The sequence below is a fragment of the Pungitius pungitius genome, chromosome 8 (assembly GCF_949316345.1).
Source record: "Pungitius pungitius chromosome 8, fPunPun2.1, whole genome shotgun sequence".
NCBI classification, from domain to species: Eukaryota; Metazoa; Chordata; class Actinopteri; order Perciformes; family Gasterosteidae; genus Pungitius; species Pungitius pungitius.
In genome coordinates, this window is record NC_084907.1 from 2,735,098 (window position 1) to 2,752,506 (window position 17,409).

The window sequence follows — 17,409 nt, forward strand, 5'->3', positions numbered from 1 at the left end:
TGGCATTCCAGCCCATCACCACATATTATGTAAGTGCACTTCAAAGGCTGTCCCCCATTTTTCTGTGTTTAGTGTTCCGTCACACACACACACACACACACGCACACGCGCACACACACACACACACAGTCTGTTAGAGTGCAGTCAGGGCTGGAGTCACGGTGCTGATGACACTGGGTCAGTGGTTCTCAAATTGGGGGCAAACACTGAGTGATCCCGAGAGAGAAGAGTAGAGTGGAAAACATTAAATATGTAACACGGGCGTTTTTTTCCTTAAAGCGGTTACACTACTTGCTTCTTTTTTTTCCTCTTATCTTTTAGATGACTTGACACAATATTTAAAGAAATAGCCAAAGGCTGCTTCTATAATATTTGGAGCGGCGTGATGAAAAGGAAATAGTTGCTGATGTCATTTTGATGGAAGGGGCTAATTATAGACAAAGGGATTGTTTGATTATGCGGGCACTACAAGGAAGGGAGTGAAGGAGTATTTCATTAAAATAGAGCAAATAGGAGCATAATTCCACATGAAGGATTGGTGTTCACATGAATGGTTTAGCTCATGGTTAATGGAAATAATGACAGGATCGTGTAAATAATGTTACTTATAGCTGCTTCATCTGATGAAGTAAAACTGGCTGCTCCTAAATAAGTCACATTTTTAATCACCACATTAATATTACTTTATTTCACATTTTGGAGGCAAATATTGACATTTAACTAAAATAAATACGAGATTTCTTTTAAAACCAGCTGCAACATTTAGGTGATGAACATAAAAGCATCAGTAACAGCCCATAAATCTGACCCATTTGCCCAAATGAAAGTTTTTTTATTTTGGTACTTGTGTCCAGTACTTTTTAACTTTTAATATATGCATTTTCTTAAAACTTGTAGAGGAACTACTAAAGGATTGAAGCGAACCAGAACTTTAGTTTTAGGTGAATTAGACGTTTGCTCACTGTGGGCAGATTTGAGGTGGAGTTACATGAACAATACACACACACCTTTAGAGTTTGTTCCCCTGCCACACCCACATCAGTCCAAAGAAGAACATTCCTACCTTTAGATTGTATATACATACCTACCTGCTCTGCACATACACACACACACACACACACACACACACACCTTTTCCTGCCCTTCACGTGACTGTGTGTGTGTGTGTGTGTGTGTGTGTGTGTGTGGCTGTTATGCTTTAACAAGCAAATGTGTGATTAACTAACACCCCACACCCACACTGATAACAAAGACGCACACACACACATTTACGCTCCAGCAGCTCTGCCACAAATTTCACTCAATGCTTTGCTAGACACGTGGCATCAGATACAATTGTACGACAGGGGAATACTTACGATCATTATTATTATTCTGACTAAATAGTGGGCGGCTGTGGGTGAGTGGGGAGCGCGGTCGTCCTCCAATCAGAGGGTTGTCAGTTTGATCCCAGGCCCGGCCAACCTGCATGTCAACGTGTCCTTGGGAAAGACACTTAACCCCAGCATTGCTCCTGTAGCTGTGACTACAGTGTGTGAATGTTCCTGATGGGTGTTTGTGTGGTAGCTCCTGTCATCAGTGTGTGAATGGGTGAATGATGTCATGAAGTGTTAAAGCGCTTTGGGTGGTCGTAGACTGGAAAAGCGCCGTACAAGTACAGTCTATTCAACGGTCCCAAGACGACCCGAACAGAGAAATGTCTTCACTGAAGAACCACCTCCTCGTTCTGGGGTTCCTTATTTTAAATCCCTAAACTCTGGTGCCGTGAATCCACCTTGGTTTCTGATCCTGTGAAGTGGTGATGCAACAACACACACACACACATTCATGCTAACACACGCTGCTCTCTGGCAGAAATGTTCCCGTTCGTACTTGTCCCACAATATGGAAGTTTGAATCATTTCATTGTGCTGAAGTTGAGGCCAAAACTATTTCAAATATATATTCTGCATTAATTCTTTGTATAGTTTCTGTTAATTAGACATTATGAATTAAAGAAGAAATACAATAGCCCTTACGTATAGTAACGTCTTCCTTAATTAAACCCACATCACAATGAGGTGAATGAGCTCATCTAAAATCCTTTTCATATCGACACTCTTATGTTAATCCAAGAAAGACAAGAACATCACACCAAATGGCGCAAGAGGAACCCAAGAGGAACCCAAGAGGAACCCCAAATGAAACTAAGAGAAACCCAAGAGGAACATGAGAACCGAACGCTGTTGTTCTCCAGCCAGAGCTTCCCTTCGCCCGTCAAGACAATCAATCCAGTTACAGAAGCTAGACAGGAAGTGATGTCAGGACTTCAGCCGCCTCTATATATAGACGGAGCGTAATATATGGAGTGTGTGTGTGTGTGTGTGTGAGGGACAGTGTGTCTGTTTTCTGTCCATCTTATCGGTTTGTTATGGACTCCAGATGAAATTACACTGCCGCCATCATGTGTCTGACCACTCAGCTTGTGAGTGTGTGGTTGTGTGTGTGTGTGTGTGTGTGTGTGCAGAAAGTGACCCATAAAAAGCCAGAAAGGAACTGATTTGTATGTTTGCGGGTCAGTAATCCTGGACCTGGTGGGTCTGTCTGTTGGGTTTCCTTCACTGGATTTCATCAGAAACGATTCCAAATCGTGTGTGTGTGTGTGTGTGTGTGTGTGTGTGTGTGTGTGTGTGTGTGTGTGTGTGTGTGTGTGTGTGAGCGTGTGCTGTTTCGCCCCATAAACCAGCAGGCATCCTGTTTCACGCTGTGCTCATGTCATTTGGAGATGGAAAGATTCCCGTGTTTACGACTGTTTATTGTCATTGGGTTTTCCTTTCACGCTCCAAAGGAAACAAGATTCATTATATTTTGTTTCATTTTTTCCTTGTCTGGACAGAAAACTTCTGCTAAACAGCTAAAAAAAAAATGTGTACACGCCCTTTCGGTCGTGATCACTTCTCAGGAGAATCCGCCTCGGCGAGGAGCACGTTGTGTGTGTTTGGTTCAGCTAAACAAAACCAAGAGGCAGAATGAGTCACGCGGGCCGCCATCACGGCCGCCATGTTGTTCCTACGAGGGAAGGATGTGGCTTCTTTCAAAAGCCTTCAAAGGCGAGGGCAGCGTCAATCTGCTGTTATCAATAAATAATCCATAAATACTTATGACCAGTGCAGGTGGCTAGCAAACACCAGCGGTCATGGGACTGCACCTCCACGCTTAGGACAGTGAGTCACTGTATCCTATCAAACAAAGAAATGAACTTGGCTGAGCCATCTCGGCTACTTGGAGGAGTACGTTTAAGTGAGATAGTCAAAGAACAGCGGCGCCTGTGTCATGTGATCGAAAAGCTCTGGAAATAAAAGCCAGGAAGACGTTTTGACGTAATCCCCACAGACATCTTAGGGTTGGACAGGAGAACGAATCCCCCAAACATTGAAAAGAGGTGATGAGTTTTACATGTATGAGAGTGTGAGAGACGGCCTGTGTGTGTGTGTGTGTGTGGTGAGGCTTTCCACCGCTGTAAACAATACAGCGTCTTATCAAAACACTTTGCTCACTAATCTGTGTCTCCTTCCTCACGCGGTTATGAAACTGGGACATGAGCAAACAAGAAAAAAATCAGCCCAAGGCCAGTGGGGTGGGGGTGGGGGGCGGGGGACACGCCTCCGCCCGGAGGTCACAACGCCACGTATGGGGAAGATGCAGAGCGAGCGCTTAAGGCCGACGGCCCCGTACGACAACTTTCGGGATATATTTGCAGACTACAGGGGGGTGAGCGGGGTTTGACTCTCCGTTATGTCGTATTCAGCTGCGGGTATCCTCCCTCCTCTTCCTCCTCTCTGCCTCTGCAGACACACCTGCTCTGCATACTAAAGCAGGAGCCTGCACCTCCCTGCTCCAAACACACACCCACACACACACAGCAAACTGAATGCTGGCCACACCCTCCACACAGTGAGGAACTTTTTTTTTTCTTGTTGCACCCAGCAACAGATCACACACACACACACACACACACACACACACACACACACACACACACACATTGAATCGTGTCCCAGACTTCAGACGGACGTTTCTTCATGCAGAGAACGTCAAGCCGCCGACACTGAGGCAGTGTTTATGTGTGCAGCAGTGTGATTGTGTCAGGTCCAGACCAGGACGTGGGGGGGGGGGAGACAGAAAGTGTCGCAGCACGCCAGATCGAGTAACAAGAGAGTGAGAGAAGCCAGGAATGCAGGAGACCACACCCCATATCTGCAGTCATGTGACCAGGGTGGAAAAAGGAAATCCCCACACTGCAGAGACTGAGGCGTCATTTCTCACACACACACACACACACACACACACACAAACACACACACAGTGTGTCCAAGTCGGTCCAGGCTTAATTTCCGGGACATATCCACAAAGACACGGCTGTTTGTCTCAGTTCAGTTTGTGCTTATTGTTTGGACAATTACAGAAGGTCATCCTGAATCAGTCTGAGCCTTCCACCACACACACACACACACACACACACATACACTTCTGTCTGTGTGCATTTTGCACCAAAAGACCTCTTGTTGCTCTCACGAGAAGGTCGGGGAAAAGGCGCGTGTTCTGATCGCTTCTATTGGATTCAACGGATGCATCTCGCGTTACGTCAATGGAAAACGTGTGAGAGTGAGCTTTGACTTTCGATCGTACTATCGATGAGGCCTCCTGAGGGGAGTGGGAGTTTGTTCCAGGTTCAACTAGTGTCCCGGGGATCAATGTCTCCTCTAACACTCCTCCCTGGGCAACGTGATGAAGAAAGTGGGATTACGAGCAGCTTCGTGTGAATGAACACACGCCGAAGACTAAGAACATAAAGGGTGGATCTCAATCCTGTGGCTATCGATGGTGACCTCGTCGCATGCAGCAGGACGGTCAGAGCTTGGTGATCCTGGAGCCTTTTGGTGTTTCAGCCCGCTGTGCACAGCCAGTTGGACTATCAAGAACAACAATTGTCACTTTAATCTTACAAAGGACAACAAGAGCGCGTGGAGGACCATTCACTACGGGACAGGATGCAGATTAGAGCAGAAGTGACAGCAACGCAGTCAGGAGATAAGAGGACCAGCGACTGAGAAACCGCGTTACGGGAGACAACACACACTTCACAGAGGCACAACAGTCACGACTGGGGACCGATGAGTGTTTGATGAGAGAAGAGAAGGTAGAATACAATTAGAGCAGGTTGTGTTTAAAATACGTTGTGAAGTCCCTCCCATGCCGTCACCTAACCTGTTCCCTGCGTACTGGATCTACCAGATGCTACCAGGGATCAAAGAGACAACTGTATTCTTTTATTCAGGTGGTCCATTTCTTACACTGTCCCAGCATTGTTAATGTGTCCTGCATTGTCCCAGACAACAAACTGGTCGGACTGATGGACCAGTGGATACACAACAGAGATGTGTTTTCATTCACACACACACACACACACACACACACACAGACTTTGGCTTCCTGTAGGGAGCTCATACCTGGGATTCCTGACTGAGTGGCTGGGTGACTTGACAGTTTACATAACCTGAAGTCCCACTGTCTATTGTAGTGTTGTGTGTGTGCGTGTGTGTGTGTGTGTGTGTGTGTGTTTTAGCTGAACCGTCCTCTGTCTTTAGTTCTTCCCTCTCTGCAGCGGACATAGAGGCTCCTTGTTTCTGTCAACAGCCACGTGGTTTATCTTCAGGTTCTTCTTGTTAACGAGTGAAACTCTGGAATGTTTTGAGACCGTGTGACATCAAATGAATCTGTCCTCCTCCAAATAGGACCTCGGGGCCATCGTTACTTAAACTTGGTCATCTGCACACGTCTGCATGCACCGTCCGCACACAGCCCAGAACTTCACAATAAACACGCGAGTTGGCGTGTCGAATGGGTTCTATCCGGAGACCAGATCCTGCTCCGGATCAGTCAGACCACATGACCAGCTGGCCCTCGCCCGCTTTGGATGAGAGATAAGATCCTGTCCCGGAGGTCGGGTTCAGTTTCCACAAAAAACCCAGCGGTTCCTACATTTCCTGCTTCAAAATGAAAGCCTACAAATGGCACAATGGCCGGGGACTTTGGCAGGAGCAGTTTGAACCTCCCGAGCGCCGACACACTGCAAACTCAGGGGGACCAAAGGAGACGGAACGCCCTTCATCCCAAGGACGCCTCTGGGGGGGAGAAGTTAGAGCGGAACCCAGCGGAGCAGCAACATCTGGAGAGCCCCCGGAGATTTAATAATCCGGTTCACAGCCCCAAGCTCCGTCTGTTCTCCGGCGCAGAGTCCTGATCCACACCGATCGCAACCCAAAATCCAGCCAAACGCACCTGCGGCGGCTTCTTTGTGGCGGCCCCCAGGTGTGACTGTGCAGTCGGACAGAAAGCCTCCGTTGTTGCGGGGCTGGATGGAGGAAATCCCACAGCGGTGGTTGAAGGATTTAGAGCAGCGTACCTTTAATGTTTGTCCTTTTTTATGGAACCAATTCCGTCCACTGGGTTTCTGCAGGGACCCTTTTTACAGTTTATACACCGTAGTGATGTAAGAGCGTGTCAAAACTATGCGAGGGCATTAACCGCCGGATCACATCGCATGACATGAATTGAACTGACTTTCCAGATCGGAGATTTAAAAGTCATAAAACAGGTGCGACAAACTGTGGCTGAAAGAGTCGGAAGGCTGCAGCTGTTATGTTGTTATCCATTTCAACCTTGACAAAGGCAGCTCAAACCAGATCCACCTTTCACAATAAAAGCCGTGGACGATCATATGCCTGGAGGCGTCTCATTATTGTGTTTAAGCATTGAGGCCTTTCCCCCCCCCGTGTAAAAGCCTCCATGTACTCATTCATCACGCTACGGCTGCGTGGAACATGTGACAACGTGGTTCGGGTCACACAGTATTTGACGTAAGAGTTCAATAAACTATAAACTCAGCTACTAATGACTTGAACTATTAGTATTTAACATAAAGATCTAGTGTCTCCAACACTGGAACCCTTGCAGTCAAATCACCTTCAAATGTATTTATGCACAAGTTCCTCCTCCTATTCCCACTCTGACCTGCGTGCTCTTTGAAGGGGGGCGCCTTTGAAGTGCGTCAGCATCTGTGAGGTGGAACACCCACCCAATTAGCACCCGTGGCTAACGAGCTACGCAGGGCGTCCCGGCTTTGATGTGGCCCAGGTGAAAAAAAGCACCTGCAGCCCGGGGGTCGCAGTCGACCTCGTCTAAGAGCACCCGAGGCTTCGCTCCGACACGTCGGATTTTCCCTTGACTCACCTTTCTCCTCTATTTAGCATTAGAAAATAACTTAAAGAGGAAATTGGTATTCTGCTAAATTTCCTTCCTCAGCGCCATGGCAATGTTGTTCCCATTTTGAACCAAAAGTTCCTATTTATGACCCCCACCAGAAGCGTGACATGCCGAGTCTGCTGCAGTTACATGTCTGACCTGACCTCAGGACTTAGGTGGGGGTTGGGGGGGGGTCCTGGTCTTTGAATGGACTTTGGGGATGTGGGCAGGCCAATAGGGGGCTACTCTTCATAAAGAACCAGATAAGCTGCTTCCAACAGCTGTTTGTGAATGACTCTGGTTTGACCTGAAGTGTTGTAATGACCCACAGTACACAGGAGGAGTTTATCCTCAGGGCTTCCTGTCAAAAGGGGAGGGGGGGTTCACCCCAATTCGTTCTGTCCATAAAGAAGCTGTTCACCAGATCACCAGTGAACTACTGGAATAAAAGGCCCTTTCACCCAGAGAATGAATTGAATAAGTTATTAAGATTAATAGCCTTAAAAGCCGGAGAGTCACCTGACTCCCGACAAGCAGAGGAAAAAAGAGAAGCGTGAAGCTGACACACTTTGTCGTGCACTTCTCAGACCGCCAACCCCGACTTGTCTCGTGTGTGAGACGCGTCGTCTGTTCAGGAAGACGGCGGCGCTGACGTTCCCTTCACTTTCTTCTTCTTCTTCATTTACCTCAGGAGGAAAAGGCTGCCGTGTCCCAGTCGCCGTGCCCCGCTTATCAACGAGCTGCAGACAGCCGCTGTTATCTAACGTGTGAGAGAGACACTCTGTGTGTGTGTGTGTGTGTCTCTCTCACACACACACACAAACGCAAACTCTCTCACACTTGTGTTAAACATGTCTGGTGTTGTTAAAGGAGCCACCGTTCTCGTTAGTTGTGATTTAAAGTCTGTCTCACCGTCTGTTCTCCAGTTCTGGAACGACACCCCAAAGTGCCCGAAAGGCACGATCAAATCTCTCTTTCACCAAACTTTATTGACACGAATCGCTCCTCGGCCGCCTGCCGCTGATAAAACAAACAGCTGCTTCCGACCGGAGGTGTGTGACCACTTTCCTTCATTACAAGTTATGCAGAGGGTCTTCTTTTTTTACATTTTATTGTTAGCAGTTTACCAAGACTGCAACTTCCTGCTGAGGTTACCCACACAGCCGGAAAAAAAAGGTCAGGTGCCACCCGGGAACAGGTACAATATAGACACGATGATATCGAAATGCTATGCTGCGTCGACCCTTTTGTCTTAGAGGAGACAAACTGTTGTTTGATGGCCTAGTGATGAAGATCCAGCTGTTAAAGTGTAATCGTGACGAATTACATTAGTGGAACGAGGCCTTTCGGTGGACAGTGGAGATCCAATCAATGAATCCATCAATAAAAACAACATCCTCTCCTTCCTGCAACTCCTCGGGGAACCAACTGTCGGCCCCCTCACGTTCCTGATGTTCCTCGGAGGTGGGACATCTGATGTCGCATGACTGAGGGTCAAATCAGGATCAAGCTTTTCAAGCTGATCTCATTTAATGATGATTTGAAGATCTCTAAACACAGTGGCACTGAAGCTGAGTAGGTTGCATGCATCGTGTCCTTGTGCTGTGATTTGGTGATATTTCTTTATGTAAATAGCAGCAGTCGGGCACCGAGCGTTTTTAAAGTACCTTTGTTTCCTCCACGTGGCCCCAGCCGCTCAGGCTGCTGCTTCCTGGCAAAGTGGGCAAGGCTGTACCATGGCTTCCTGTTGTTTGTGTTCACAACGCGGGTACGGATCCGTCCCTCTCACTTCATGCAGATTCTCAGCCCCAGTCGAGGGCCTCCTCTCATCTCCTCAGTGTGAACACCTCTAGTGATCCATCCAGCACGGGGAAAAATAATGGAAACCAAAAGCCTCGCAGTCGGACAAAGTAAACGCGTGGCACATTTCAGGCTTTATACGAAGCGATAAGTGTCGGAGAGCCGAGTAGGAAAACACAAGCGGCCATTCATGTGGCCGGATGGGAGGAGGTGTATCTCACCGTCCAATCAGAGAGCAGCTGGGTGCGACAGGGGCGTAACGAGACGAGGAATGTGATGAGGTTTGCTCTCTCGCTGGGCTTGAGGATCCTCGGCAACAACTAGGTCTCTAGAGGTGGCACAAGTCAGAGCGTTTGAATGATGTAAATATATTAAAATGTTATTACTTAAAAACAAAGTGAGATACAGTCCGTCATGAGCGAGGACAAAGAAACAAAGGAAGCGTCTGGTGCTCATTTGCAGCAGTGCAGTCGGGTTATTTTCTGCACTCTCTGCTGGTTTTGAAAGTTGAACACACTTTAGTGACAAATAGTAATAAAGCTCAGCCTCCATCTTATTTAACGCCTGTTGAGAACCGGAGGGACCTCTGGCAGATCCGGTCTTCGTGCATGTGACAATACTCGTTGTGGACACGCAGATCAACGCGGATCTCGAGGGACAAACGTCCACGCTCTTAGTTCGGGACCAGTTGGCGTTGTCTTCTACATTTTCATTCCAGTGCAAGCAGAACAAGAGCCCGACACATTCGGAGGCGCGTGGAAACCGCGCCGTACGGACCGGAGCGCGCGGCTCTCACGTGCCTCTCCTCCACCCTTCTCTCCACCCACTCCCCCTTTGTGATCTTGGAAATGGAAAGTCACTTCAGTTTCACTGTGCACGTGATCCCACGGAGCCGAGGCCCGAAAAGGAGTGAAAAGCGCCCGAGCCCAGATCAAAAAGTCCTCGATCCCGGCATCGTCGAGGCAGAAACTCCAAGAGCGAGCAGCTGGCATGTTTTGTTACGTCTTGAACACGGGGGCTGGGACACGTGTGTGTGTGTGTGTGTGTGTGTGTGTGTGTGTGTGTGTGTTGGCAGAGCTCCCGGTCAGCTCGGCATCACACCGACAGAATGGCAAGTAAGAAAAAACTAAATAAATAGAAAGTCCCAGTGTCTGCGGTGTGAAACAGGAAGTGGGACTGACTGTCAGCTGGGGGTCCCCCCCGTGATGCAGATCCTGACTCATCGCTTCTCCTGACCGGCCCTCATGCCTCAGGGAACCATGGCTACACCCTCCAAAACAACACGCAGATGAATGTCATGTATGCCATCTGCGGTCTGGAAATATTTGAAATGCACTGGGAAGGAGGGGCGGGGGGGGGTTCCTGAAAAATGTGTGTACCTCCCTCTCTGTTTGACACACATCTGGTGCACAGGCAACACAAACAAACAACAACATGACGCACAGAATCATAAAGTGTGGAGCCGATGCCTCGGAAACTGAACAGTGCTCGAAGGGCAACATGCATTGTGACAAAGTTAAGTTTTAAAAATATATATATACACACACACACACACACACACACACACAACACCTTAAAAAGGCCCACCCACCCAGAGCGACCCCAGGCCTCTTTCACTTCACTCAGTAGACTAGCAGGACGCGGGAGCTCAACACACACTACATTCCCGGCTAGAACGTTAGCATGGCGGCTAGCTTCTTACCCGCCACTAAGGCACAGCGGAGGAAACCCCCGACGGGACACCAGACGCCTGCCTGGTGGACACACGCCGCCTCCAGAGGGACAGAGGAGAGCGGAACCATTTTCACCTGACTCAGGCTCATGGGAGCGGCCTCTTTAACTCGCAGAGATAGACACACACACACACACACACACACACACACACGCACAGCACCTGTTGGGTTTTTATAGCACGGGGAAGTGAAATCCTGAGTGTTGCCAACACAACATGAGAAAACCATTGAGCCCTCACTTCCTGTTGGCTCGCCCTCCGCCCTCCATCTGCTCACTTCCTTTGACCAATTCCGTGCGCTCACAAATAAAATAAAAGGGAAAGAACCCCCCCTCATTGCTGTCGCCCTACTGATCTCTCTGCAGCTCCATCTTATGGGCAAAGCTATGTCTACTGAAGAGATATGACTGTGTGTATGTATATATATATATATATATATATATATATATATATATATATACACACACACACACACACACACACACACACATAATACATATGTATATATGGAGGTCTATATTAAAAAAAGATTATTTTGGTCAAAAACTGAATGATAATAATCATCTTCCAATCAATTTTCACAAGGACAGAGCAGCAAATACATACACACACACACACACACACACCTCAGCTCACTGCAGATCATCACATTCACAAAAAGCTTCAACACCTCTCAGCACCCACAGCTTTATCGGGATTAAGACAAACACACACACATACACGCATCAACGTGTCACAGCAGCACCTTCAGCAGATGAGAAAGATGGAAGTTAGGGAGCACTGAGAGCAAAACATGAACTGAACTTCTAGGATTCCGGATCTTCGCGATAATAACTTGCACATAGATGCATGCTATTTTTATCCCATCTTTAACATCCCGCTGTAATCTGGATTTTCGTTGTAAGCGTGACATTATTGAGTCTGTGGCTGCTTTGTGTTTTCCTTTTCTCCCTCTCGTTGTTTTTCTGATGAATTTGTTGTTATCTCTTCTTATTGCAGAGGGGAGGAGGCGTGAGACCGTCGAGCAGCCGCACCCTCATCCCATCTGGGATCACACAGCCGCAGCACATGCCTTTTGATTTATTTATTACAGATTAATTGTTGCTTTTTCGGCTCATTGCTTCCAACCGGTTTGTGTCAGTTGTCTGTGCTTTCCCACTACATTTGAACGTGGTACAAACAAAGGGCCCTCTGCTCGCGATGCAGCTACAGGTTGGCGCCATGAATTAGGCCACCGATAAAAACAAATGAGTCTGGCCTCCAAGGCGAGTACAGATCCAAAATGAATCTTTGAGCTTCAGTTATTTATGACTCTTGTTACTTGAAAATGATACAAGCTCTCGCTAATTGGATTTGATGGAGTCAAAGCTCCTTAATTCAGTTCATCTTCTGAAGGGTTCAGGGGAATGTTGCAGTTGAACGTCTTTCCTGCTGCTCAAGCCTGTGTGTCTCTCAAACACACACACAATCCACCCACCGAACACCTGCCAACTACACACACACACAAGCGTGCAGACAGCTGTTCTGTAAGTTAATCACAATCATCAAACCGAGAGAAAATCCTCCACCAAGTGGGTTTGAGGTCAGTTTAACGCGCTGCGAGGTTTCGTTTGTCTCGAAGCATCAGTGCTGTTGCCATGTTTACCCAACTTTGATCATGCGAGGGGGCATGAAAGGAAGAAAAAATTGCAGGATACAGTATTTTAGGTGAATATTTTGTGATACTTGCATCAAGAGGTAGTCTTTAAAAGTAATAGTTACATTTCAGGAAAAGGAGCTGAATTGAAATTGCAGCAGCGGCAGGAAATTGTGTCCAAACTGCAGCTAAATATGCTGAGAGCAGTGAAAAAGTCCACTAAACTTCTACACCTAGCAGCCAATCAGAGACAAGTACACACACAACCGAAATAACATGTGATTGGTGCCTACATGGGCCAGGATGCTCATGGAAAAAGAATTACAAGCAAAAATGAGCCAATTAATATTAGCATTTAACAAAAGCTCGGACATTTCACGGGGTCATGAGTCAGCAGGTCTCTGTTGGCTTGGGGTCAACTCTCGCCTGTGGATATGGAAGGACGATAACAGCTCTCTCGTACACCGAGGCGGTGGGCAGAGAGCTCCACATGTTAAATATAGGACGCGGCCATTAATAGTTGATCGCGTGAGAAACAGCGCTGTGCTGGATGTGGATCCCGGGCAGGGATTCCGTCTGCCGCGGGGCTTCCACATTTTCCCCGAGTATGAATAAGAATGAGCTCAGGCGTGTGTTTGGCGGGTCCGCTCAGCTGTGTGTTAGCATTTCCTTTCTTTGTTTTAAGCCGGGAAGTAATGATTAGCAATAGACAAGTAATACGTTAATAATTTTGTTCTTCAGTTTCTCAGGGACCACGTTGTAAAATAAACTGCCTTAACGAAGGTTAAATGTGAAAGAAGTTCTGTTTCAAGAAAGAAAGATCATACAAGCGATTCTGGAAATATTTAAAGACTGACATGTCATATTTTTCTTTCTCTATTACACCATCTTCGATTTCTACCTACGGCTCTTGACTTGTGGAGCCCTTGTGTTCTACTGTTTTCTAAAGCTCAATGCGTTAAATCGGATTCTGATCACGTCTCACAGAGGGAAGATTTTCTCAAAACGCAGAAGTCAATGATAGAAAGTGTTTATTCACTACTGGTATCACGCCTCAAGTGTCTCCTTTCAACCTTCAACAAAAAGAATTCAGTCTAAATGAAATCCACCTTTTCTGCAGGACAAAGATTACACTGATTAAATGTTCCATTCAAACCTAAAAGCATGCACGCAAAATAAACGTTAAATTAAACAAGATACATTTTCGATATAGAAAAAAAAAACAAAGCGCTCGTGTAGTTGAGCCTCCATCTGAGGTCTGAGGGTGTAAATCACCGAGATCCGTTCTCAGAGTAGCAGGTCGGTCTGACGTGTGAAACAAACCCACTTCCACTGACAACCACGCATGGAGAAATGAAGCTGTGTCAATGCCTGCTTTACATCTGGATTCACGTCGGCCAATTTAGAATCAAAGAGCCTGACCCGAACAGAGCGCCCGGCTGCTCAGGCGTTGTTTACCTGGAAGCGTGTGATGAAACATCGGATCCATCCGTCTGTGATAAATACCTATACGTCATCCTGTCAAGCGTGTCACGGTGCGCTGCATCGAACAGGGCGCCGGGCTATGTCAAAGCTCATTTCTGCACTATAAATTCTGGTATTCGAAATTCCAATAATGGCAGCCTTCGATAACAAAACAGATAGGGACCTGGTGAAATAAACACTATTCTTAATGCGAGCAGGGGGCGACTCCTCTGGTCCCGTAGAAGTAAAAAAAAAATCCCTTCTTCTCTTGATTTGTTCCCTCAGTAAACATGAGTTTATGGCCTCAATCTCTAGTTCCAAGTCTTCTTCAATGCAACATGATGTTTATTCAGTAGAATATGGTCCAATTAGAGTCAAATGGACCATAAAGCAGGGTATCATTTTGGGCGGGGCTACCTAGTGAGTGACGCGTTGCTACCAGAATAGTGAACCCTACGTGTCCTTCTCAGTTTAACCAGAACTAAAGGGTCTGACCAAAAGCTCAAAACCAGGAAACGTTTTCAGTGAAATAAAAAGAGAAAAGCAGGAAACCAGCACATTGAAGAAGCGAGTTGGCTAATGTTTGTGCATTTGTCTTGAAAAATTACTTCCCGAATGCTTCACTTCTCGTGATTGAGGGTGTAGGCCGCCTTGCCAGAAGCAAAGACCACCTCTGCTAACTTCATGAAACATTAATACACCACAATCCAATCCATGACAACGTTAACCTTCAGGGAGAAGTAGCACAGCGGCCATTTCTCACAGACAATACTGCTAGAACGGCAAATTGTTGTGTCCGTCGTTAATGAACCAACATCACGAGACAAGTGGAATGCTTTGAAATGACACGCTTTGGTAGCTCATGACTGACCTGGACTCACACACGTTGAAATACCAGGAATTTATCTGAGAAAACGTCAGGCACATTTTAATGAAGAATAAGCCAGTTTCCATTTGGATTCCAGTCAACAACAGAGTCACAACAGGTTCTCTTTGCAAAGAGCTCTTTGTTTCTGCTGAAATAACAACAGAGGAGCAAATGCCCTCGTTTGGAGGTCACAAGCTGAGAAGGAGTCACCATGATGCCAAGATGCGGGATCCCCCCCCCCCCTCCTCCTCCTCCTCCTCCTCCTTCCTAACGCAATAAGGCAGGACACACCCAGGCAGAGAGGGAGGGGTTGGAGGAGGAGATGGATGAAACGGGAGGAGGAGATGGAGCAGAGCTGCCGCCGGCGCTCGTCCGCCCGACTCTGCGGGTGACGTCAGATCGGTTCTGCGGGAGCAGGACGCCCGTTTAGATCGGAATGAAGAACGAGCTCGCTAACGACCACTTTCCCCCCTCCGCGCGAGGAGTCCCGCCACGTACAGCGTGTCCGCAAGATGTGGCCAAACCGCTCCGACGGGCCGAGCGGGCTCTCCCTGGAGCAGCCGCATTCGTGACGACAGTCGCGCACACACACACGCGCGCGCGCACACACACATTTGTGTCAAAACACCAGCAACAACCGCAGCAACCAGTGTTCGTTACGACAAGAGTTACTACACCGGGAAAGGAACCGAGGATGAGAAAAACGGGGTCCTGCAGTTACCAGGCGCTCGTATTACCATGAGAAATAGACATTGTGTGCAGGGACGGGGGGGGGGGGGGGGAGAATGTCTCCAGACCGCCGGCGGTTCAATTCCTGCCCGACGCGCGCGAGCCGCAGCGCCATTCAGAAGCTCCCCATTTAAAGAGCACCCCTCCGTTTGAGCCGTGGACGCGAACATTTCACGGACGGCAAAGCCACCTTCGTGAACGGGGGGGGGGTGATGTTCGGATCGGGTTTTACCGAAATCAGAAGTTAACTGCCGGATTCGCACTGCTTGTGTGGGGCGGCAGACGCTCGAGGCGAGCACGAGCACTGCCTAAACATGGCTAAAAGTTTATATTTCATCAAAATAAAGAGCCTCTACAGATGTGTTCATTTCCAACAGACCCCCCCGGTGCCCCCGGTGTGGGTCGAACAGGTGTTTCTGAATGGAGACTAGACACCGTCGCCTGTTGAAGGGAGGCTCGTGCCGGCTCCGCAACCGGGCCGACAGCCGGAGCACCGCGGTAGAAGGAAGGGTTTCTGTGGGACGTTAATCTCGTATCCCCCCTTCCCCCCTCCCACACACACACCTTCCCTGAGCGTTCACACCTGTGGACCCCCCCACACACACACACACACACACGCGCGCGCACAAACACACACGCGAGCGAGTATGTCCGCGGTTGCCAGAGTAACCGTTAACTTACCCGGTTGCTAAGCGGTGAAAGACAAAAATCACTTCAAGGTGAAAAAAACGGCAGTTGGTCGTTCAGCCCGCGAGGGAACGGGGGAGGGAACCGAAAGTTAGAGAGAGAGGGGTAAACAAACCCAGACGTTACCTCCGCTCGGGTGGGGGGGGGTCCTTGGTCGAGTCCTGTCCTGCGGGCGGTGTCGGTCGGGGAGGCGGAGGTTTTTTTTTTAGAGGGGTTCGTCCATTCCCCAGCAGGGCTCAAACTTGACACCGCAGCGGTGGAAAAAATGAATGACAAACCCGGATGGGGGGGGGGCGAGGAGGGGCGAGGGGGGGGGAGCAAAAAGGTCTTTCCAACGTGCCCCTTTTCTGTTTTGTTCCGACGTCTTAAACCGGTTTGTTGGACTCGACTCTGGTCCCGCAGCGAACCCCGTTTCCCCGAAGAGGAAGGAAACAATCCAGATTCAGTCCGCAATCAATCCGGTTCAAGGAAGAAGAAATAAAAAACTCCCCTTTTCTCTCTCTCTCTCTCTCGCAGAGGAGGGGGGAGGGGGGCGCGCTGTGGTAACAAAGAGCCGGTCCGGTAAGCGAGGGTCCGACACGTTCGAACAGGGACCGGAGAAAGGACCCGAAGTGTGGGTCGGTGCCTTTTCCTGGCTCGCAGAGGTGGAGCAGCGGGGAGGGAGGGGAGAGAAGGGAGGGCGGGGGGGGGGGGGGGGGGGTGACTGTCCGCTACAGATGGGAGGGACCAGCTCGGGATTGCCTGTTTTTTTAAGGTGGATCTGTGAATTAATTAGGAGAGCGGTTAGAAACAGAAGCCCGACTCGCTGAGGAGAACATCAGCAACGGGGTGAGGAATAAAGAAGCCGAGGAAACTTACGAGGAAGGGATCGAGTAGAAGGACACGTTGCAACAGGGAGGAACGCGTCCTGCTGCAAGGAAAGGACTCGAGTAGAACTAGAGGAAAAGAAACCCATCCTACCAGAAGGAAGGAAGGAAGGAAAGTGATCTGGACTGATGGAGGCTCATTGGTATATATGTGCCATCTCATTCGCTATTACATAGTAGTTTAGGGTTTTTGTTTTGTTTTTAGGAAAAACCTTTAAGAATATAGTTTACATAATTTGAGGGAAAACAATCATCATTCTCTAAGAATTAAAATACTAATATTTCAAGATTGGAATGTAATACTTCAAGAAAAATCATATTTCATTGGTTAATACATCTAGAT

General features: G+C 48.1%; 1 protein-coding gene across 7 annotated transcripts in view; it reads right to left on the reverse strand.

The window, feature by feature from the left end:
• The window catches only part of LOC119229926 (plasma membrane calcium-transporting ATPase 1-like), a 55,451-nt gene extending 38,598 nt beyond the window's left edge, over positions 1-16,853 (reverse strand). For 3 of the 7 annotated variants that reach the window (XM_037490760.2, XM_062563931.1, XM_062563929.1), the window contains exon 1: positions 16,327-16,852. The gene's annotated coding sequence lies outside the window, so the exon portion shown is untranslated. Of the gene's footprint in view, positions 1-8,951; positions 9,204-16,194 lie in introns of those variants that run through there. The other 4 variants (XM_062563930.1, XM_062563932.1, XM_037490762.2 and 1 more) reach the window with 3 other exon arrangements.
• Positions 16,854-17,409: the final 556 nt, after the last annotated feature.